This window comes from Notamacropus eugenii, chromosome 1 (genome assembly GCF_028372415.1).
Source record: "Notamacropus eugenii isolate mMacEug1 chromosome 1, mMacEug1.pri_v2, whole genome shotgun sequence".
NCBI lineage: Eukaryota > Metazoa > Chordata > Mammalia > Diprotodontia > Macropodidae > Notamacropus > Notamacropus eugenii.
The window spans coordinates 328,618,951-328,633,497 of NC_092872.1; positions in this window are offsets into that span (position 1 = coordinate 328,618,951).

The window sequence follows — 14,547 nt, forward strand, 5'->3', positions numbered from 1 at the left end:
CAACCTGTCTGTTCCTTCTGAAAGGTGATGTCTACACTCTTTTTTGAGTATGTCTTTCAGGTTGTCTAATAATTTTAAAATTTATCTCCCTTGGATCTATTTTCCAGGTTAGGTGTTTTTCAGTGAAATATTTCACATTGTCTTCTATTTTTTTCATTCTTATAGCTTTATTTTATTATTTCTTGATTTCTCATAAAGCCATTAGCTTCCATTCACTCTGTTCTAATTTTTAGGAAATTATTCAGTGAGCTTTTGAGCCTCCTTTTCCATTTGACCTAGTCTGTTTTTTAAGGTGTTATTTTCTTCAGTGTTGTGTGTGTATGTGTGTATGTATCTCCTTTACCAAGCTCTTGACTTGTTTCCAGGATTTTCTTGTGTCACTCTCATTTTTCTTTCCAATTTTCCTCTGTCTCTCTTACTTGATTTTCAAAATCTTTTTTGAACTTTTCCATGACCTGAGATAAATTCCCATTTTTTCTTGGAGGGTTGGATTTTGGAGCTTTGACTTTGTTGTCTTCTGGTTGTATGTTTTGATTTTCCTTGTCACCATAAAACTTTTAGTAGTCTGAGTTTTTTTTCTGTTGTTTGCTCATTTCCCCAGCCTATTAGTTTGACTTTTAGCTCTTTGTGAAAATAGGGCTCTGCTTTAAGGATAGAGAGTAAATTTTCCCAAGTTCTGGTGTTCTTTTGCAGCTTTTTTCAGAGATACTTCTAGGGACCTATAAGCTTTCAGTTCTTTAAACATGATATGATATAAGGAGAGGTGTTTACTCTTCTCATGGCCTGTGCTCTGGTCTGTGAGTCATCATAAGCACTCTTTTCTGTTCTGGAACTGTGAGGAGGGTCTGTTTTCCATTGTGGTCACAAACTTTGCTATGCTAGTGTTCCTCCTCACCCTGGGACTGCCACCTAGGACTGGAAATTGGATCTGGGTATGGACAAGACAATGGAGTCCTGCCTCAGTGCCAGCAATAAGATCCCTGTAATCTTTTGATCAGTTGTTTTACTCCCTTATCAGGTGTGGGTTGAGAACTCATGAAGTAGCCACCGCCACTGCAGATTCAATCACTCCCAAGTCCTGCTCTTGATTTCTCTGGGGCCAGTTTTAAGCTGGTGTGCCCTGCGCTAGATTATACTCCACTATCACCCAAGTGGGAAGGATCTTTCCTGTTGACCTTGGAAGCTGTCTTTGGCATCTATGAGCTGAGAGATCTAGAAATCTCTACTGCTGTCAGTGATTCAGTCACTCTAAGGCCTGCTCTGGGTTTGCTGGGGCCTTATCTGCACCTGTGTAGGACTGTGGTGGACTGTGATTCTCTCTCATCCTACTGCAACAGACCTATCCTGCCAACTTTCCAGGTTGCCTTGGGGTGAAAATTTGTTTTGCTCCATTTTTTTTTCTTGGTTCTGCTGGTCTGGAATTTGTTTAGAGTCATTTTTAAAGGTATTTTGGGGAAAGCTCAGGTGAGTCTTTGCCTTTAGTCCACCACCTTCTAGTGTTCCAATTTCCCCCCAAATTATCTCTTACATTTATCATTTTCCTTTTCTGTCATATTAGCTAACTGATAGATGTGAGTTGGTATTTCAGAGTTGTTTTATTTTGTATTTCTCCAATCAATAGTGTTTTAGAGTACTTTTTTCATATGACTATAGATAGCTTTAATTTCTTCTTCTGAAAACTCCGCGTTCATATCCTTTGAGCATTTAGCAATTGGGGAATGACTTCTATTCTTATAAGTTTGACTTCATTTTCTATATATTTCTATATATTTGATAAATGAGACTGTTTGTCAGAAAGACTGGCAGTAAAAATTATTTGCCAGCTTTCTGCTTTCATTCGATTCTTGATTACATTGGGCTTCTTTGCACAATGTCTTTTTAATTATATGTAATGAAAATTATCCTTTTTGCATTTCATAATGTTCTCTATCTAGTTTGGTCATAAATTTTTCCTTTCTCCATAGATCTGAGAGGGAAACCATCCCTTGTTTTGCTAATTTGCTTAAGGTATTACTCTCTATGTCTAAATCATGTACCGATTATGGTATATTGGTATACCAAATAACTTTGGTATTTTTCTTGGCATATAGTGTGTGGTCTTTGCCTAGTTCTGTTCTACTATTTTCAGGTTTTTCCAGCATTTTTAGTTTGAGTCTTTGGGTTTATAAACAGTAGATTACTATAGTCATTGACTATTGTGTCTTGTGTACGTAACTATTCCACTGATCCACTACTCTGTTTCATAGCCACTACCAAATGGTTATGAAGACTGATTTTTGTAATATAATATTTTTATAATACAGTTTTAAGTCTGGTACAACTAGGCCACTTTCCTTTTCATTTATTTATTTATTTTAAGCTTTATTTCCACAAAATGTTGAGTTCCAAATTTTCTCTCTATCTCTCCCCTTCCCCTCCGCAAATGCCATGCATTTTGATTGCCACTTCCACCAATGAGACCTCCCTTCTAACATCCTTCCATTCCCTTATCCCCATCTTCTCTCTTGTCCTGTAAGGCAAGATAAATTTCTATACTCTGTGACCTGTATTTCTTATTTCCCAGTTGTATGCAAAAACAATTCTCAACATTCCTTCCTAAAACTTTGAGTTCCAACTTCTTTCCCTTCCTCCCTCCCTACTCATCACCACTGAGGAGGCCAGCAATTGAATATAGGCTATACATTTGTAGTTTTCCTAAAGACTTCCACAATAGTCATGTTTTGAAAGACTAACTATATTTCCCTCCATCCTAGCCTACCTCCTATTTACTCTGTTCTTTTTTTAGACCTTCTCCCTCCCCAAAAGTGCTTACTTCTAATTATTCACTCCCCTCATTTGACCTCCCTTCTATCATCCCCCTACTCCATTTATGCCCTTCTCCTCTACTTTCCTGTAGTGTAAGACAGATTTTCATACCAAATTGGGTGTGCACATTATTCCTTTCTTGAGCCAAATGTGATGAGAGTAAGCTTCACGTTTTCCTCTCACCTCCACTCTTTCCCCCTACGTTGGAAAATGAGAAAATGCTTCTTCTATGAGAGGTAATTTACCTCATTTTAATTCTCCCTTTCACCTCCCAATATATTCCTTCCTCATCTCCTAATTTTATTTTTTTATATATGATTCCTTCCTATTCAACTCAACCTGTGCGCTCTCTCTCTCTCTCTCTCTCTCTCTCTCTCTCTGTATAATCCCTCCAACTACCCAGATATTGAGAAAACTTTCAAGAGTTACAAATATTATCTTTTCATGTAAGAATGTACAGTTCAACTTGAGTCATTTAGTAATTTGTGATTTCTCTCTCCTGTTTACTTTTTCATGCTTCTCTTGATTGTTGTGTTTGACAGTCAAATTTTCTTTTCAGCTCTTGTCTTTTCATCAAGAATGCTTGAAAGTCCTCTATTTCATTGAAAGACCAATTTTTCCCCTGAAGTGTTATACTCAGTTTTGCTGGGTAGGTGATTCTTGGTTTTAGTTCTAGTTCCTTTGACTTCTGGAATATCATATTCCATGCCCTTCGATCCCTTAATGTAGAGGCTGCTAGATCTTGTGTTATCCTGATTGTATTTTCACAATACTTGAATTGTTTCTTTCTAGTTGCTTGCAATATTTTCTCCTTGACCTGGGAACTCTGGAATTTGGCCACAATGTTCCTAGGAGTTTCTTTTTTTGGATCTCTTTCAAGAGGTAATCTATGGATTCTTTCAATATCTATTTCGCCCTTTGGTTCTAGAATGTCAGGGCAGTTTTCCTTGATAATTTCATAAAAGATGATGTGCAGGCTCTTTTCTTCTGATCATGGCTTTCAGATAGTCTCATAACTTTTAAATTGTCTCTCCTTGATCTGTTTTCCAGGTCAGTTGTTTTTCCAATGAGATATTTCACATTATCTTTCATTTTTTCATTCTTTTGGTTTTGTTTTGTGATTTCTTGGTTTCTCATAAAGTCATTAGCCTCCATCTGTTCCATTCTAATATTTAAAAAACTATTTTCTTCAGTGAGCTTTTGAATCTCCTTTTCCATTTGGCTAATTCTGATTTTTAAAGTATTCTTCTCATCATTGACTTTTTGAACCTCTTTTGCAAATTGAGTTAGCTTATTTTTAAAGGTGTTATTTTCTTCAGCATTTTTTTTGGGTCTCCTTTAGCAACGTGTTGACCCACTTTTCATGATTTTCTTGCATCTGTCTCATTTCTCTTCCCAATTTTTTCTCCCCCTCTCTTATTTGATTTTCAAAATCCTTTTTGAGCTCTTCCCTAGCCTGAGACCACTGAATATTTATTTTGGATGTTTGGGATACAGAAGTCTTGACTTTTATGTCTTTCCCTGATGGTAAGCATTGTTCTTTCTCATCTGAAAGGATGGGAGAAGATATCTGTTCACCAAGAAGGTAACCTTTTATAGTCTTATTTTTTTCCCCCTTTTTGGGCATTTTCCCAACCAGTTACTTGACTTTTGGGTCCTTTGTCAAGTTTAGGGTATACTTTGGGGATCTGTAATATCTCAGTTCCTCCAAGGTGGCACAATCAAGCGTGTACACTGGTCTGGGAGCAGAGAGAGATTTTTGTGGCCAGAATCTGGGTAATAGAGTTTCCTCTTCACAACTACCTGGCTTCCAATTCTGCCAATCCAGCACTGGGGGCTGAGATTCAGATAAGCTGCAGGGGCAGGGCCACCATTCAGTGTGAGATAAAGATCAGCTGCTCAAATCCCTCAGGAGTATCAGGTGGGAGCTGGGCTGCTACACAGGGCTGAGGTAAGAGTCAGCTGCTCACTGCCCCCAGGGATTTTACAACTCTACAATGGATGGGAGCTGCTATAGGGGCTGCTGTGGGAACTGCTGCTGCCTGCCCAATGTGTCCTCTGTGGCTGCTTCCTGAAGCCAGAGCTATGGGAAGGCCCTTCTTCCTTCTTGACCAGTTGAAAAAACCCTGTCATTGACTTTTGGCACCTGTGGTTGAGGGATATGAGAACCACTGCTGCTGTGACTGGGGATTCCGTGACTGGAGATTCTGCTCCCAGGCCTGCTTGGTCCTCCTCCCAGAGCCCACCATGCTGCCAAGGTTGGGCTGGGTTGTACTCTGCATTCAGTGCGACAGACATTTCCTGTCACCTTTTCAGGTCACCCTGGACTGGAAATCTCTTCCTCTTCTGCTGCTCTAGAATTCGTTGAGAGTCTTTTGATACAGGTATTTTATGGGCTGTGGGGGGAGAGCTAGCATATGTGTGTCTTTCTCCTCTGCCATCTTGGCTCCACTCCTCAACTGATTCTTGATGTCTCATTATCTTCTACTTCTGCAATTCTAATTTTTAAGAAATTATCTTTTTTTTAAATTTTATTTTTCATTTTTAACACAGTTTATAACAGATAAAACAATTTAAACTTTTGGTCAGGTGATTCTTTTATTTAAAGCATTTACAATATGGACCACAAAAGAATTTTTTAAAAACATTAACCAACTGATGCACAAATAATATTTATGCTTCTACTTTCACAACCCCTTGACCTGATTGTCTCCACAGTGTTACTAAGAATTAAAGGACACTAACTTATTGTTGTTGGTCTAACGTCCTAAGCCTAATAGCTTGATTTTAGACTTAACCCGGATGTTCCCCTATCAATAATCTATAATTGAATAGATGTGGTATTAAGCTTACAAACCTTTTGACTATAGGAAATTGCCATTAAGGGTAGGGACATTGCAGGGAAACAATATCTCCCCCAACTGCATGTCAGTTGCAGACAGGAGTAGATTGTCCACTTGCATTCAGTCAGGCTTAAAGTCTGTCAGGTGTCAGTGGAGAAATTGATTGGGGAGAATCCTACCTCAGCCAAGGCTGAACAGCCACTCTCCCACCCTTCCCATGAGATCACCTTTTGCAGTTCATACCAGCATCTCACAAGCTTACTGGCATCATTAATTGGAGGCTCCAACCGCCTTTCTTGCTATCCATACTTGGATTTAGACTCAGAAGAACAGTCAATAAATAGTCCCATAGCATCTAAAAATGGCAAATTCCAATAACCAGGTTTCAAATATGATTATAATTTCACTTTGGCTAAGGAACATCTTTTGAGGCAAGTCTTAAGTGGTTTACATGCCTTTCTATACATGTTCTGGTTTCTGATTAAATAGCAATCATAACATCAAATTTACCATTAAAACCTTAACTTTGCCATCAATGCCAAATTTTACCTGAGGTTTCCTGCCTCTAGCATTTGGGGAAATTCTTTTCCCCAAACTAAAGATGTCATTGATTTATTCTCAGTAATTTATTCAGTCAATTGTTTTAATACTAATTGCTTTTACCTCACTTTATAACATGTCCAATTTTTCTCCCCATCACTCCCCTCCCCTCAGTTTCCTAATATCTTGCATTCTGATTACTCCTTCCCTCAATGTACCCTCCCTTCTATCACACCCCATTCCTCCCTTATCCCCATCTTCTTTCTTTTCTTGTAGAGCAAGATAAATTTCTATACCCCATTCCCTGCATTTATTTCCCAATTGTATGCAATAAAAATTCTCAACAATCGTTGCTAATACTTTGAATTCCAACTTCTCTCCCTCCTGCCTCCCTCCCAAACCCCGCTGAGAAGGCAAGCAATTCAATACAGACTAAATATGTGTCGTTTTATGAAAGACTTCCATAATAATCATGTTATGTAATACTAATTATATTGATCTTTTCCCCCTTACTTTTTTCACCCACAACTGACCTTGTCCCTTCTCAAAAGTGTTTATTTCTAGTAATTCCCTTGTGCCATTTGCCCTCCCTTCTATCATTCCTCTCACCCCACTTATCACCTCCTCCCCTACTTTCCTGTGGTGTGATATAAGTTTTCATATCAAATTTGGTGAGCATGTTATTCCCTCCTTCAGCCACATGTGGAGAGATTAGCTTCATTTTCCCCCTCTCCCCTTATCTCTTTTCTCCTCTATTGAACAAGATTTTTCTCATCTGTTTTATGAGTTACAGCCTGCCCCATTCCATTTTTCCCTTTCTCTTCCCAGTATTTTCCTCCCTCACCCCTTGATTTTTATTTTATTTTATTTTATTTTTTGCTTGTGGATATCATCTCTTCTGATTCAACACACCCTGTACTCTCTATCTATGTGACTGTGTGTACGTGTATGTGTGTGTGTGTGTGTGTGTGTGTGTGTATGTGTGTGTGTGTGTGTACAATCTTTCCATCTACCCAAATACTGACAAAAGATTCAACAATTATAAATATTTTCTTTCCATGTAGTAATATAAACAGTTCAGTTTTAGAGAGCCTTTTATGATTTTTCTTTCCTGTTTATCTTTTCATGCTTCTTTTGATTCTTGTCTTGGGAAGTCAAATTTTCTATACAGATCTGGTCTTTTCCTCAATCTGAATGATTGAAAGTTGTCTATATCATTGAACGACCATTTATTCCCTTGAAGTATTATGCCCGGGGCGACTCCCGGGCCTTCGCCTTCTACTTACCTATCCCCGGTCTTCGGACGTCTCTGGCCCCTCTCCTGGTTGGGGGAGGGGAATTCCCTCTCCCTGTTGGGGGAGGGGAATAAACAGGCAGAGCACCCGAAAGGAGTTGCAGCCAGCAAGCTTTATTGCGTTTCTTCTCCTCCAGCTCTCGTGGTCATCCCCTTTTATTATCCCCTGTCTCCTCCCCCATACCTCCCATGGGCGGGCGAGCTCCTCCCAAGTGCCTCCCCGTGGGTGGAGCCAGCCTGTTACCAGGGCCATCCCAGTACCCCACAAGGGGGCAGGTTCAGACCCTCAGGCGTCTCACGGTCCTCACGGGGGACCCCGGTCCAGAGCTGTCCCCCAACAGTATTATACTCAGATTTGTTGAGTAGGTGATTCTTGGTTTCAATCCAAGTTCCTTTGACCTCTAAACTATCCCATTCCAAGCCCTTTGATCCCTTAATGTTAAAGCTGCCAGATCCTGTGTTATCCTGATTGTATTTCTACAATACTCAAATTGTTTCTTTCTGGCTGCTTGCAGTATTTTCTCCTGGATCTTTGAACTCTGAAATTTGGCCACAATGTTCCTAGAAATTTCTCTGTTCAGGTCTCTTTCAGGAGGTGATCAGTGGATTCTTTAAATACTTATTTTGCCCTGTGGTTCTAAAATATCAAGGTGGTTTTCCTTGATAATTTCATGAAGATAATGTCTAGGTTTTTTTTTTGATCATGGCTTTCAGGTAGTCCCATAATTTTTAAATTGTTTCTCCTGGATCTATTTTCCAGGTCAGTTGTTTTTCCAATGAGATGTTTCACATTATCTTCTGTTTTTTCAAACTTTTGGTTTTATTTACTAACTGCTTGGTATATCTCACAGTCATTCATTTCCCTGAACTCAGTTCTCTCTTTCAATGAATTATTCTGTTCAGTGAGCTTTTGGACCTTCTCCTCCATTTGGCTAATTCAGCTTTTTAAAGCCTCCTCCTAATTGGCTTTTTGGACATCTTTTTCTGAGTTAACTTCTTTTAAAAGCCGTTATTTTCCTTAGCATTTTTTCTTTTTCCTTTAGTAAGCTGCTAACTCATTTTTTAAGCTTTTCAATTGCCTGAGCCCTTTGGAGGCCCTGGAGACAGGGGCCTTGACTTCCTCTGACATTATGCCTTGTTCTTCCTCATCTGAAAGAATTGGGGGAGACACCTGTTCTCCAAGAAAGTAACCATCTATGGTCTTATTTTTTCCCCCCTTTTTTGGGCATTTTCCCAGCCAGTTGCTTGACTTCTGTGTTTCCTCTCCACAGCCAGCTCACCTCCAGTTCCTCCAAGCCAGAACTGGGGGCTGAGATTCCATTGAGCTGCTCCAAACCCTCAGGGGCTTTAGGTGGGGGCAGGGCCACTTTTCAGTGTGAGATTAAGATAAGCTGCTCAGGTGGGGGCAGGGCTGCCACCCTCGTTGAGACCTTCAGCAATGGATACAGGCTACTGCCTGCTTTGGGAGCCCCATCTGCTGCTGCCTCCACTGCTGCCACCTGAGGCTGCCTGAGTTATGGGGTCACCCTGCTCCCTTCTTGGCTAGCTGAAAAGACCTGCTCACTGACCTTTGGCGCCTGTGGGTTGAGGGATCTGCACTGCCTCTGGAGATTCTGTCCCTGAAGCCTGCTTGGATCTGCTCCTCTCAGTGCTGCATGGCCAAGGCTAGTCTGGGCTCTGCTCTGGTTCCTGTGGGACAGACCTTTCCCGTTGGTCTTTCAAGTCACTCTGGGCTAGAAATCTCTTCCACTCTATTGTTCTATTCCTTCTGCTGCTCTAGAATTTGTTGCGAATTCCTCTTTACAGGCATTTTATGGGCTGTGGAGTGAGAGCTAGTGTATGTGCATCTTTCTACTCCACCATCTTGGCTCTGCCCCCAAAGAAATTATTTTTTAGTTAGTATTTGTACCTCTTTTTCTATTTGATCGATTTTGCTTTTAAAATCGTTTTCTTCAGTGATTTTTTTCCCATTTGGCCAATTGTATTTTTTAAGGAATTGTTTTCTTCAGTCAATTTTTTGTCCTTCCTTTCCAAACTGTTGACTTTCTGCTGCATAGCTCTCATTTCTTTTCCCAATTTTATTCTACCTTTCTTATTTTGCCTTTAAAATCCTTTTTGAGCTTTCAAGAAGATTTTTGGGGCTTGATACAAATTCATTCATGAGCTTTCAGGTATATTGATAATGTTGTCCTCTTCTGATTTTGTGTTTTGATCTTCCCTGTGACCAAAGTCATTTCTTTATGGTCAAAGTATTTTTTACTTCTTGCTCCTTTTTTTTCTTATTTCATGACTTTTAAATTGAGCTCTCCTCCTGGGGCACAGGTGGCACTGTCAAAATCTTCTCATTCTGGGGGCAAGGAGACTGGTCACTGGCTTTGTGCAATAGGGCCTCAGCTGTTGGCAGCTTGCTCACTGTACTGAGGTGGTCTGGCCTAGTCATAACTGTTGTTGCCTCGTTTTCAGGTCTGGCACCTTGCCTTCTATGCTGGGACTGGAGGCCTCACAACTGGCCTGCTGATCCAGGACTGAGTGGCTGTTATTGCTGATCTGCACTATGGCTAAGAAACTTCCACTGGCTTTCCTGGACACTGTCTGGTTTGGGTTGTGCTCCCCTTTTACCTAAGTGAGACAGTCCTTTCCAGAGTTCCTTCTAAATCATCTTAATATGGAAAATTCTTCATTCAGGCTTTTTGTAGGTTCTGTTGCTCCAGAATCTGGTAAGAGACTTGATTCAATGGTTTTTTTTTTCTGAGAGAAACTGGGAAGAACTCAAGCAAATTTCTAGCTTCTCTCTCCCATCCCCTTACTCTATTCTTAATGTATTCATGATCTACAGTTGTGAAGCATCTGTATACTGTGCAAGTCTTTGAACTACTTTATTTTTAACTTGAACCATGATTTCATATATATATATATATATATACATATATGTATATACACATATATATGTGCACACATATGTATATATATACACATATATATAGTTTTCCTTTCCTGTTCTCACTTTTCCTGTGAGTACTAAAGATTATGCTGAGTTAATATGGAGATTCTTTTTAAAGTAATATTTTATTTTTCCCCAATTAAATGTTAAAACAATTTTTTAACACTTGGTTTTAAAAAAAGTTTTGAACTCCAAATTCTATCCCTCCCCCTCCTCCCTTCCCCACTCCCTGACTTGGTAAGAAATCTAATATAGGTCATACATTTGCAATCATGTAAAAATTTCCATATTATTCATTTTGTGCAAGAAGACTCTAAAAGAAAGATAGGAAGAAAAAAGACAAAAAAAAAAGAAAGGAGGTAAGAGAAAGAGGAAAACAGCATGCTTCAGTGTGTGTTCACACAACATCAGTTTCTTCTCTTGGGGTAAATAACATGCTTCATCATAACTCCTTTAGGATTGTCTTGGATTGTATTTCTCAGAATTGCTAATTCATTTGCAGTTCTTTATATCACAATATCTCTGTTAATGTGTACAGTGATCTGGTTCTGCTCACTTCATTTTGCATTAATTCATGTAAATATTCAAGGTTTTTCTTAAATCAGCCTATTTCTTATTTTTCATAGCACAATAATATTCCATGACAATCATATACCACAACTTATTCAGCTGTTCTCTAATTGATGAGCTTCCCCTTTAGTTTTCAATTTTTAGCCATCACAAAAAAAGCTTCTAGAAATATTTTTGTACAAATAGATTCTCCTCATCCCCTTTTATCTCTTTGGAATACTGACCTAGCACTTCTATTGCTTTGTCAAACAGTACACACAGTTTTATAGCCCTCTGGACATACTTCTAACTTGCTCTCCAGAATGGTTGGATCAGTTCACATCTCCACCAACAGTACAATAGTGTCCAGTTTTCCCACATCCCCTCCAACATATAGCATTTCCTTTCATTGTCCTCTTAGTTAATTTGATAGGTGTGAATTAGCACCTCAGAGTTGTTTTATTTTGCATTTCTCTAATCAATAGTGATTTAGAACATTTTTCATACGACTATAGATAGCTTTGATTTCTTTGAAAACCATTCATAGCCTTTGACCATTTTTCAGTTGAAGAATGGCTTGTATCCTTATAAATTCCACTCAGTTCTCTATATATTTGAGAAATTAAGCCTTTATGAAAGATACGTGTTGAAAAATTTCACCTAGTTTTCTGCTTTCTTTTAAATTTTGGCTTCACTGGTTTTGTTTTCGCAAATTTAAAATTTTTTTTTTAACATAGAGATTTTTACTGAGTTCTTAATAGAATTACTTTCCATCTCTTCTGCAGTATGTGTTGGTACATAAAGAATAATTTTCATGGTGATATTTCTTGCCTTTTTGTCTTTGTATACATGCCAAAAAGAACTCTGGCAGATCCTTTATTTGTATTTCCAAGGACAACCTGTGATCTATCCCCCAATTCACCTGCAATTTTGTTTTAGTTTTCATTTGTAGTAAGAGTATAAAAATGGATATACTTCATTTCTTCTAATAATTATGGCCATTTTTTTGATCTCTGGAATGAAGTCTCAGAAATGGACTACTATTGCTATGGAATCTCCTCACTTCTAAGGCTCATAGTCTTCTCAAAAATGAAATTAATTTATCTTGACCTATTCTTAATTAAATGTCTGTTAGAAACAATTTATTAGTAATATAATAAACATATAAACATTTCCATTTGAAGGAAGATTCAAACTGGCAAAGTTTCTCATGCTAAGGAAATTCTTCCTAACCCAAGCAATGGCCTCTTACATTTTATAGCAGTCATGAAACAAGAGATAAAATTTTTCACAAAATAATATAAAGCATAAAGTTTTGTTTCAAGGCTAGTACTAAATAGAGAATAATACTTATGGTCATTATCCAATAAAATTCTCCCACCTTTAGAGACATATCTTCCTGAAATAAATCACTTGTTCTTTAACTACTTCCTCTAAAGATTCTCCTTTCATTCTTGTCAAGGCTGAACTTTAGATACCTTTCTTAATTAACTGATTTATTTCTGTTCAGTTTTAGGTTGTGTTGTGTTGCTGTCCATTCTTAAAAAGGACCAAAATGACATCACTAGGCTACAGTCAAGTTTCAGTGTGTGTGACTGTGGTTGATGAGACCAGTATGAGCTTAGAATGGTTTATCACAGGTCAGGCATTTAATAATCAGTGTCAAAATTTGGGGTGGATACTCCAAATTTGTGCATTCTGTATTTCCTTTGAGCTGTCTCAATTCTGCTTTGTTCATAGAGCACAAAATCTCTGATGTGGGAATGTCATGTTGAGCAGTCCTTTGCCAGTGTCTCCCATGTCACACAATCAATTTCAAGTTCTTAAGAGAGACCTTAAGAGTGTTTCTGTATCACTTCTTCTGACCATCATGTGAATGCTTACCAGGTATGAGCTCTCCATAAAATAGCCTTTCTGGCAAGCATATGTTTCTGTATTGGAACAATGTGGCCAACCCATCAGAGTTCTAGCACTATAAAAGATGATTTGTGGTTTCTTAGTTTGATCACCATTATAATATAGTCCAGGGAATTAGAATTCCTTTCTAAACATTACTGAGTCATATACTACAAGGACCAATTAGGTCTAGAACACTGACTCCTTGGAACTGATTAAGCTACTAAGATTTACTACTTCAAGAGAGACTATATTTTCATTAAGGGGAAACCAAAAGTTTCAGAATAGGACATCGTCGTATTTTTAAAAAACATTTCCTAGAAGAGAAAGAGGTCTAGTTGGATATGTTTCTTCAGTCTCAAGTTAATGTTCATAGATGGTTTAATGTTTAGTTCTTAGTACCCTATGTCACTCTTCCTCCATTCTCCCACTATCACTGCATGAGTCAAAGGGAGAAAGACAGAACTGTCTTTATACTTTTTGTTTGTTTCCTGAATAGCAAGAGTTAAATAATTCATCATCCATTAGCCAGCCTACCGGTAATGAGCCTCTCTGTAGTTACATAGTCTGTTAATTGTCTTTTTATTATGTATGTTAATGAAATTAATGCATAATTTTTGCTACAGAACCCCCTGACCTGTAAGTCTAATAATCTTGTCCAAAATGAAATGAATTTATCTTGACCTATGCTTTATTAAATTTTTCTGTTGCAATTTCTACTTCCCTTTCTAAATGTTCATAGATTATAGTGATGTTCTAGAACTTTGCCAATTTAATTTTGCCAAAAGATACTCTTATGAATTAGAATACAAGCCTAAATAACAAAGAAAACATCTAAAAGAGGGATTTCAGAAAAAAAGATATTAGATTGAAGATATCAATCCCCCCCACCAATGTTACTAAGTCTATTTCATTCTACATAAAAATTGTTCTTGAAAATTCCAAATTGCTTTTTTAAAAGTTGATAATATTTAAATTTGGGGATAATTCATTATGAATGATTATACTAAGAATTATATTTGGAACCAAATAACTAATTATACTGTGACATAATGAAAATTGTACTTGAGTAGGTAACATAAGAGCTGAATTCCTGGCAACTCCTTGGACATTGCTGGGTTGATATTGTTTTTGTTTCAATAAACAAAGAGAGGTTATTGGACTAGATAGTTTTTAAGGTCCTCCTCCTCCCCATGCATAATTGGTTTGTTTAAAGCAAGGTTCACCAGTACACTTACTAGGTCAGTTGAAGTCTGGTCTGCTCCTGAATGAATGATGTAGACTGTGACCTTTATGATATCTATGGTAGGACTGGAGGAATGGGACAAGTACCTTGCTAACCATACATACTTCTCTTATGGCTCTCTTTAGTGATGAATACCCTTCACCTCACCTGGAAACAATAACAGGTAACACCATAGGAACAGATTTGTCAGGTTAACTAGAAAATCAGCAGAGAGAACAGGGGTTTAGTGGAATAGAGAACATGGAGAGGTTTTGAAGCTGATCAAGTCTGAAAATGAGTTGTTTAGAAACAATAAGTCGTTTTTTTGAAATTTTATTTATTTACTGTTACTTTAAAAGTTCTGAATTGTCTCCCCCTCTTCATCCCTCACTAGAGAAGGCCACCATTTCACATACGCACACACACAAACATGCATGTAAAAACATACTATGTT